This window comes from Peromyscus eremicus, chromosome 8b (assembly GCF_949786415.1).
Source record: "Peromyscus eremicus chromosome 8b, PerEre_H2_v1, whole genome shotgun sequence".
Classification (NCBI taxonomy): domain Eukaryota; kingdom Metazoa; phylum Chordata; class Mammalia; order Rodentia; family Cricetidae; genus Peromyscus; species Peromyscus eremicus.
In genome coordinates this window covers 24,440,391-24,451,601 of record NC_081424.1, presented here as the reverse complement: position 1 = coordinate 24,451,601, position 11,211 = coordinate 24,440,391, and positions in this window count along the sequence as shown.

Genomic DNA, 11,211 nt, shown 5'->3' with positions numbered 1-11,211 from the left:
TGACCTGGAAACCGAATCTTCGCTGGCTAGCTTACACAGTAGTAGAAGGTTTTATGCACATTACCAGAGGGGAAATATAAGCATCAATTAGCTATGAACTCTGCATGCTACATTAATGACTGCACTGTCAAGACATAATACCCCCTGGTGCAATAGAGGCTTGAACATCATGGGCATAACCAACCATTTTCTAATTGGATTTAAGGCCATCTCCCCAAGATAAAACCCATAGGTGTTATGATTATCAGACTAAGAACCTATGGTTAGACAGGTGAGGCCTTAGGAGAGAACCTACTGCTATCATTCTGCTGAAGGGACACAATATTTATGCAACTTCTAACGACATCATTATATTCATTAATTAAGGCATCTATCAATCACAATCAAAGATATTTCTGTTTGAAGTAGATGATGATCAATGGCAAGACTTATAAACTGACCAAGGTGCAAAGAATAAGAGACTGCAGGCATTTCAAACCTAAAGGGACATATATACACTGCATCCTACCTACTCAGCCTCAAAGACTCAGAGATCATCGTAGAAGGGGGTTAGAAAGGGTGTAAGATCCAGAGATGGTGGGTGACTGCAGGTCAATAACTGTCTCTTCTGGGCACAGCAGGGCAGCTACACGTATGAACTCTCAGTGGTGACAATATGCACAAGACCTGTGCAAGCCAAAGCCAGATCAAATCCCAACATGTAGGGGGCACTGAGCATGAAGTCCCACACCTGTCTCAGGAATTCTCGGCAACTGTTAGCTGCTGGGAGAGCAGGGATGAGTTTTCTCTAAGAGTGTAGCTCCTGGTACGTTGATCCCAAGACTAAACATTTCTAAAAAGTCCAAATGTCTTGGAGTTCTATATTTTCTGTTTATCTTGTGAGAATTTCCCTGCCTACTATCCCTGAAATGGAAACAAATCTCCTATATTCAACGTTGATCTTTTTGAGCTGTCATGGCAGCTATGCCAAAGCACTGACCTCTTCTCAAAAGCAACCCTAGAGTAAAGGGTGGCATGAAAAGAGAGCAAGTGCTGCCCGGAAGGGAGTTTTCTGTTGGGAAATGAGATAGAACAGCACAGGCCCAACTTCTGGCAGAAAAAAAGCAATGTCTGTGAGTTGGCTGTTTGAAGCCTGGGGCCTATGCAGGGTCGCTTGGCTCGGCCTGGGAGGAGGGGACTGGACCTGCCTGGACTGAGTCTACCAGGTTGATCTCAGTCTGAGGGGGAGGCTTTGCCCTGGAGGAGGTGGGAATGGGGGATGGGCTGGGGGTGGGCTGGGGGGAAGGTGAGGGGGGCGGGAGCGGGGAGAACGAGGGAATCTGTGGCTGATATGTAGAACTGAACTGTATTGCAAAATAAAAAAAAGCAATGTCTGACAAACAGACATGCATCTAAGTTTCTTCAAAGAATCCCTTTAGATGCAGATCCAACCAATTAATAGAGCTCCCATTTAATGATGGTGGTCTTTATGTTTTCACAATTCCTTCTACATACAAATTGAAGTGAAGATAGACCTACAATTTATCAGACAATGAGTGGTGTGTTAAAGGTTGAAAATGAGAATGAACATATTCTGTTATTTAATATAATTAAAAATAAAGTGCAAAAATGATCTAAGTACAGACATAATATACTTCTGAGTCTATAATCTTTCTCAGGTTTTACAGTTGTACGGAGATAATACACAATGCAATAACTCCAGCAGAAGTGGATCACTTTCCATCTTGAACATACTGAACGCATGCTGTTAAGAGGTCAATTAAGGTGGAGGACAGAGCAAGTACGACCTACTTAATGGATACAATGTTACTGACCTTGACGACAAACAGTGAAACAAAATTTCATTTCCCAAAGTGTTCTTGTTGCTTGTTTTAGAAGCTTATATCCTTGTTTTCTAATTTTCCTTAAAACATCTTTATTAGACTTCTGTATTTAACTAATCTTACTCTTCAGGATCTCTTGTTCTTTTGATATTTGAGGACTTAAAGATGATCCAGGGAATATCTCAAATTAATTGGAGAATGGATATTCCTTTTGATAAATCATCATACATGATTAAGTTACCCTATTCTTAAAACCCATTTTTCTTTTCTTTTATAAACATTTGCATCAGAAAAGTGCAAAAAAGAAACAGTAATATGTTTTATGTAATCATCATTTTTAGTATTACTCCAAGCTTTGAGTACATACGATAGTGATCACATGTGAAACATTTCTACAGAAAATTTGGATGATCTTAAATAAGGAAACCAAGGGAGTAACTTGGTGATTAGTATTTCTCCTTTCAACTACACACAGACCAGCTCAAAGACAGAGACCTGCCAATCATTTGAAAATTTGATTATTCTCTCTCATACCCACCTGACTATTCAGAGCAATCAAATGATCTAACTACCAAACTATGGATGCTTTATTGAAAACTAATTCTACTGGGAACTGTATCTTAATCATAATTAGGAGAAAAAGATTAATTTTCATTTGGGCATTCAAAAATATATCCCATTGATAATAAAAATGTAAGTAAGTATTAGAACTTTAATGGCAAATGAGTCTGAAAAGATGCTCCAGCCAAATCCTTTACAATACAAGCTACAGTTTATGTTGCTCATATACACATGAATGTAGGGATGACCACTTGGGACTGGACAACCTCTCAGAAGGCTCCTTCCCGGAGAAGACTGAATATCCTTCTCTTTGGATCCTATAGCTCTTTGTCAGGGATGGAACCTTGTGAGATCTCCTCCATCCACACTGGGATATCAATTGGTGTTGTCACTGTGCAGGTCTTATCTAGGCAATCATATTGTCAAAATTTCATGGTGCAGCTCTCTGTCATATCTATAGAAGACACTATCACACAGAGGATTTCCAAGTTTTCTTTTCTTACAGTCTTTGTAATCGCTCTTCTGAGTTGTTCTATGAACCCGGAATGTCACTGTTGTATTGTGACACTGCAATCAGTTGTTCAAATTTCAACTAGACTATAGAGCAGAAGAAAGGGGTTAGGGTGGAGTGAGCCTAGAACGGCTTCTGAGAAGAGAAAATGTTTATGCTAAAACTTTAGGGATGGAGTGAAAGCAAGAAAATGCACTCTGGCTTTATGTAAAATTGCACGTTTTGAAATAATATGATACAACCAAGAAATCACCTATAATTAGCAATAGGGAGTATTTCTGAGTACCTATTTATATACCAACCATACTATAATATGAATTTAATATAATAATATTGAAAAGTAACAACTTTTACTCTTACCTTTTTATGAAGAAAGGTTTGGAAGAATTATAAACCTTTGTAAATCAAAAGGAGTTTAAAATTGATCTCGGATGAGCTGATTTCTCAAACATGGCTCTTAACTAATATACTGATTTTCTTATGTCTAGTAAGTTAGAAAGTGGCACATGCCTCTAGTATCATCAGCTACTCATGAGTCACTTTTACCCACAGGTTAAAGACCAGCTCAAGCACCACAGTGAGACTGAGTTTCAAAAAACGTTAAAAATATAATAAAAATTCAAATGATAAAGTAAAGTTGTAAAAGAAAAGATATCAAATTCACAATGTCAGATATTTCCGAGGAACATGACTTGTTCATAAAGACATAATAACCACGAACAGGTTTTAAGACAAGGTACTGACAGGACGCTATAATGTACAGCAGTAAGTAGAGATAACACCAAGCAAATCAGTACAGATGAAGAATGAAAGACGCATCCTGTGGAGAGATTTTCGGGAGTTGGAGTCAAACAAATGTGCCTGCTTAGATAAGAACAGCTAAAAAGACAAGGGAGATGTCCACCTGGCTTCGGGAACAAGATACTTTAGAGCTCAGTAGGGAATTTGAGATATGAATGAGGCATTCCTATGGCAACTATGAAAATCTTCAAAATCGGTGAAATACAAAATTGCTTAAGTGAATGTTTTAAAGATGAAATAAAGGAAGTCAGAGAAGGTACATCAACAAAGGTGCATCAGGCTACGGCAACTCAAGGTGGAAAATCATTTTTGTTTTGATTCAAAGCCCTTTACTCACTGAAGTTTCCAAATAGTTTTACGGTTTTCAAATATTTTATTAGCCTGTGTCAATGGTATATTGCGATGGGTTTCACTGCAGCATCATCCTTGTCTGTACTCTATTTTGTTCAGATTCACCCTTCATTACACTCTTCATCCCGCTCGAATCTCCTGTTGATCCTGTTCTCTTCCTAGGGAGCTGTCCTTTGACTTTCATGTTTCATGTCTCTTCCCTGTCTTGAAAACAGAAAATAAATAGCTGCATGTGTTTTTCAAGGCATGACCATAAAATCCTTGAGATCACTGCGAACTAAGTTGATTAGGGTTACGTACAGGAGAATGAGTGAGGGGATAGAAGCCACAGTGTAGGCCATTTAACTGTGGCTATACCACTGAAGAAAATGTCTCTCCCTCTGTGATCATTTAATGTGAGGAGTCTATAGTCAAATCCTATCCAACACAAGAGAAAGAGTGCTCCCTAGAAGCTCTAAAATATCTGGCAGGGAGATGTGTGTGGGTCAATAAAGAATGAAAGAGGATGGAGCTTTGAAAACATTTGCAATTCTTAAAAAAACAAAAAACAAACAAACAAACAAACAAAAAACAGTGCATCAAGCACAAGGAATCCAGAGGAAAAGGCATGTGAGGGCAGAATTTACTGGGATAGGGAAACATCCAGTCTGAAAAACTAAGTAGAAGGGGTAGGCACTATAGAAACAAAGTCCTGGAGCAAGATTAGTGGGAGAAATTCTGTGCCCCAAAGAAAGAAGAGCCTGGAAAAAGTAATCTAATAGGGGAAATGAGAAAATGGGGCAGGGTCGGGGCTTTGGAGGAAAGGAGAGAGAGGTGAATATAGAAGAGGGGAGTAAGGTAAAGTAAATGGTTGGATGAAATTGATCTGATGGAGAAAGTGAGAAAAGGTGGTTCTCCTTAAGGAGACAGGGTAAATACAGAAGGAGGGGGGTGTAGCTAGAGTTTTTTTGGTCCCTCACAGAGTGATATCCACAGCAGGGGGCAAGTAACTTATATGGATGGCTGAACAAGCCACAGGAATCATTCCATTAACAACCCCCAAACCCTGTAATATACACAGTTCATTGTATAAATGTACATATCTTATACACAGTTTTATGAAAAACTTTTTTTTTTATTAGAACGTTCCTAGCTGGCAGCGTTCTCTCCAAGAACCAAAGATCAACTAACAAAAAAAATCTAATACCAGAAATGAGAAATCCTTTCTCAAGGTGTTGGCCATGGCTTTCTATGAGACTCCCAAATCACACAGCCTATTGCTTTTGCCTCCCACCCTCCACTTTTTATTTTATTCCCCAGCAGCCAAATGTAAGTCTCAATTACTGAAGACACTACACATTTCAAAAACAAGACCCAAAGACCCCTGAGCTGGAACTGACCTGAATGTCCCTTCCCTGAGGACTAGTTATCAAGCAAGGTACCATAGAAGCTTCTAAAGGAGAGAAGCAATCAAAAGTCCTACCCAGCTATGACACCTATGAACCACATTAAGGATCAGCAAGACACGATAACCCTATCTGTGCAGTAGGGGCACACGTACCTTGGCAATAACCAACTTTTCCCTAATTGGACTTAAGTCACCCTCAACAAGAAGGGTATCATGCCTGCAACTGGAAACTTAGGTAACTATTCAGTGCTAGTGAAGTCATGGTTATTGGAGAAGAACCTACAGCCACTAATTTGTGGAACCAGCATAATCCTTAACAACAATCTGTAAACATCTCTCCTTATACTCAGTAAGCATAGTCTTCACCCTCATCAAAAAAAACGTGTCTTTACAAAAGCTGGAGACCACTACAGAAAACCACAACCAATCAAGCTGCTGAACTGTGGTGCCCAATCCCAATGGATACATTTACAATACCACATCTTAGGCTTATGGAACATTGTAGAAAAGAAGGCGGAATGATTCAACAGAGTTTCAGGGATGTTGCTGTGTGATTGTCTCCTAGTCAGACCAGAAGCTATGTTATAAAGTCTCACCTGCATGACTGTACAAGCATGAACTGAACAAGGAGAACACCAACAAACTTGTCAAACTCAATGGGGAAAAGCCCGGGAGGCTTCAACCCTAGGCAAAGAACTACAGGTAATTGAGTAAAACTGGGAGATGTGGTCCTGCCCAGGGTAGAGTACACCAACTAGTTGTGCAGTGTAGAACAGTCAGCCATGAAACGATACATACAGATTAAATTTGGAATTTATATGTATATACAAATGCATACCTGCTCATCATAACAATTGATGAAAAAGGAGGCCACAAATTTGAATGTAAGTAGAGAGAGGTATACAGAAAAGCTTAGAGAGAGGAAAGGAAAGAGACATTGTGATTAAATTATAGCCGGGATTAAATTATAGGGAGGATTCTCTCTAGCCAGGTTGTCTCTAGGGGAAAGTCATTTCAATAAAGTAATTCCATACCACAGGTTTACTCTACAGACTCCAAAACCATGCACAGCCCTTTGTGGTGACTCATTGTCTACTATTTGATAGCGTAAGACAGTCTGGTTTATTGAACACAAAAGAAAGTAAAATACTTTGGTATATTTTACAACTTAAAAACTTAGATGTAGTCGCTTGTATAATATTTTTGAAATGATTTACAAACATGAAATCGTGCTCATCCCTAACTCACTCTGTTGGTTCACTTTCGTTTCCTAAATATTCAAAAATATCATTCCTTTCTTGGATTGCCCTAATCACTGTTTTTGTATCTTTGTCTTTGTTTTTCTTGTTGTACCACAAAGTCAATGACCTGACAAAGAATCAAGGAAGCACATGATGCCTAGGAGGTGGTCTACCATAACACATAAATCCATTTGAAATTCTGAAGTTTATTCCCAAGAATATTGGCAGAGTTAAATTGAAATCAAGCTGAGAAATTGAAATGTTCAGATTTTTAAATATGTAATTTTATATAGAATATGTAAGAAAATGAGTGCACTATATCTCAAAATTCATAATTTGAATTAGTCATAAAAATAAAAGAGTATTTTGGCCCGCACAATGGTTAAGTGGGTAAAGGCACTTGCTGCTAACCCTGAGAAACCAGAATTCCATTTCCTGGATCCATACTTTGGAAGGAAAGAACTGGTTTCTGAAAATGATCCTCTGACCTCCATACACATACGTATCTTGTGTACACAAAAACACATGCACACACATATCCACATACAAAACATATATATATATATAAATGTATATATTTATATATATATATTCTACATAAAAAAGAATTAAAATAATAGCTGAGAAATGTAGAAATTACCATGCCACTTAATAGACAGTGTAGGATATTGCTCAGTAAAATACACACTATTCTAAAGCTGCATTTTCCTCAAACTTCCCCAGAAGGAACTGAAATTAACAACATTTTATGGAGATAGAACTTTTTATTAAATTTTAATGACTTTATGAAAACTTTTATAATATTTATTGCTATGAAAAAATTAAAGAATCAGGATGAATATTACCAAAATTTCCAAGTGACTAAATTCATAAATGACAAAATGCTCAAGTTCTATATTAATTTTTCAAAAGCACACATTGTTCACATCAAGAAAAGCTATAAAACTTATTGACAACTTTAAGGGATTTTTTAAGGATATTTTTTTTTTTTGTTGGTGGTGTTTCAAAATGTCTCAATACTTGCTTTGCTTTATAAAACAATTCATTTAGCAAGACTTTTTAAAATCAGATTAAATTGCAAAATATTTTTGGATACCAGATGACAATAAAAATATTGTAAAGCCTGAACAAAATCAGAGACAATTAGCCAGAATATTGCTGTGTAAAATTTTAATGATGAAAGGTTGGTGTAATCATTTAACTAATTGTTCTCTATGACCAATTGACTTATAGGGGGCTAACAGAGATTCGGTGAGTGCACCTTTTACTTCTAAAGAAAAAATATATATCTCTGTTTTAAGTGTTAAATATATTCTAATTTTTATTTGTGTTACATTTTTAAAACTTTCCCTTGCTCAAGCATGTGTTCACTCCCAGGTCTTTGCATTTTCTATTCTCTTCATTCTGAATTTTCTTCTCCTTGGTATCCACACAGTTCCCATCCCCACTTAACTCAGGATGTGTTTAAATGTGACTTTACCAGCATCACAAGCTTTGACTACTCTGAATGCAACTGAACCTCCCTGCCTTCAAGTGCCTCAACATGTTATAAATTGGTTTATGGTGTCTTTCTGGGAAAGAATGTTGTTTCAATAAAAGCAGTGACTTGGTTTTGGTCACTAGCCACAACTCCCATAACTGGAGTTTAACAGGAAAAAGAAAGAAAATCTATTGAATGAGTTAATGCTATATTTTAAAATCTAGAGATGGAAACACAGTTTGTTTACTTCAGGAAACAGAGTCAGGGAAACTAAATTTCACTTTGTATATTATCCGCATTGTTTTAACTTTTTATTTACAATGTAATATTCCAACATTGGATCCGGTTAGTTTCTTGGACTCTTAAAAGATTTAAAATGGGCAGTAGAAACCAGACACAGTCTCTAATAGGTAGCAAAACTTTTATTAATCATTCTTCAACCAACAGGACCAATAAATATCATACAACATAAAGGAATAGATGGCCTACCCTAAAAAAGGTTCTGTCTCTAAAAGATTATAGGTTCTCTGGTATTTTGCTCTTTAAAGCCAAAGGGAAGGAAAAACACAAAAACCAAAACAGAGGCACATAAAATCAAGATGAAAACTTCATTTCTTCACTAAATAAATATTGATAACAATATTATGATTACACATGTAACTAGTTTTTGTTCTTATGGGAAAAGAAAACAGAAAATAGGTCCTGGCAAATGAATCCTGTTATCACAAGGTGGCCAACAGAGAAAGAAGGCCAAATCCTGGAGATGGGAAGAGAATGTCTCCATCAGCACACTTCAGCATTGTTCCCAGAGTAGTCTGTGGGCACAGACCCAAGGGTTCTAAGTGCAGGAAAACATCAGCTTTTGTCCCATGACATCTTAAGTCTCCAAATATCTAATTTTCTAGGACAAGTGGAAAGTTCTTAGACGTTTTCATAAAAATAAAGTGATACAAATTGACTGTTTGAAAATAACAAAGAAAAGGGATGGAGTGGTAAACAGTTAAAACTGAGTCCAGCCGGGCGGTGGTGGCGCACGCCTTTAATCCCAGCACTCGGGAGGCAGAGCCAGGCGGATCTCTGTGAGTTTGAGGTCAACCTGGACTACCAAGTGAGTCCCAGGAAAGGCGCAAAGCTACACAGAGAAACCCTGTCTCGAAAAACCAACCCCCCCCAAAAAAAAACAAACTGAATCCAAAATAAGTTATTGTTACGGTTTTTATCTGGGTCACTGATGACAGACTTCACATTGACCCAAAGACAACAGTTCTGTTATAAAGGTTTTTAAATCATATCATTTATTTTTCATTTCTTGTACTGGGATTGGTGGGTCACCTCATCTAATTTATGTTATCCAATGCTAGGACACACTACCACCCCAGAAGCATATCAAAGAGAGCTTCCCTTCCCTGCTCTTCATAATCCTGATTTTCTATGGATCTCTGGCCTTTCCTCTAGAGATGAGTCAGCTATACATTTCTTAAAGATTTGCTCTGAATATTGTGAGCTCACAACTCCAGAATTCCACAACAGTAGTAAGAAAAGGTAGTGACATTTTTTGATGGAGTTATTCAATAAATCAAGTATGCATTGACTATCCACCATGTGCTATCCTGAATGCTCCCAGAAATTCAATGTCAAATAACATTCAATGATTATCGGATGAAGAACTTACCCTTTAATAAGAGGGGGAAATGCCAGATATATCACAAAGTTATTTCATACTGGGAGAAGATAAAACACATCCTGTCATTAAAAAAGAAAAAAGAGCCGGGCGGTGGTGGCACATGCTTTTAATCCCAGCACTTGGGAGGCAGAGTCAGGTGGATCTCTGTGAGTTCTAGGCCACCCTGGGCTGTTGAGTGATTTCCAGGAAAGGCACAAAGCTACACAGAGAAACCCTGTCTCAAAAAACAAAACAAAACAAAAAAACTAAAGGTTCAGGATTTTGGAAGAAAATATTGTGATGCAAGAAGGAAGCATGGGAAGTAAATAGACTACCAGAGTGGGCATTATATACAGAAGGAACCACATGAGAGAAAGGAGCGGCAGGATGAAAATGCAGAAATAAGTTCTATTGAGTAAATCATAGAAGATAAATGGCAGAATACTAGGAAATAGATTGGGAACTCATACTGTAGTGACTCATGGATGTGAAAGATATAACACTTGACTCAACAGGAAAAAACAAGCATTAGAAAAATTATGAACTTCATGCAACCATTTAGGATATTGGGAATGAAGAAGCAAGGAGTCCAGGTAAAGATTAGCATGGGTCCGGAATAAGGTATTGATGAGCAAAATATGTAATACTAATACATTTCAAAGTAGAAAACTGGATTCATAAAGAATTGTCTGTGGATGCTAGAGAATGGTGTGTTAATGAAATCTCTAGAGATACTGAGGTTCAGTGACATGGGGGTGGGGGTGGAGGGTGTCAGTAGACAACCAGGCAAGCAAAATCTGTGTTTTACATCATTTTATCCTCACTCTACAAATGAATAAACAAGCCTTACATTTTACATGAGGAAATTGAGGTTAAAGGAAAACAGGCAAAGGCAACTTGAACTGCAGTGGTGGCTGAAATCTACATAAGATCTACACTGATGGTCTCAGATTACAGTACAGCCTCTAGAAAGATGGGGATGGCTGGTAATAGCGATGTTAGTAGTCACAATAATTAATAGAGATCTTTTATTTAAAAGCTATAACAAGATAAACAGACTCATGACTGACATCAATTTATCATATGCATGCATTTTTAATCTTTCCTCCTTTCATGTTTTTCTCCTTTTTTTTTAAAACACACTGTTAATTGACAAGGTTATAGTCGATGCACACCAGGTATCAAAGCAAATTAAAGGGCAATTAGATCAGAAGAAAATTTAATAAGAGATAAGAGATTTATAAAGTCCAGAACAATTCAGAGGAAGGAAAGAGGTTATGTCTCATTCTGGACAGGTTCCTCTGCATAAGGACAATGAGATGAACTCTTTGCATATTTGCTAGAAGGTTAGCCAATGGAATTAGAGGGACAGCCACTGAGTATAAGTTACATG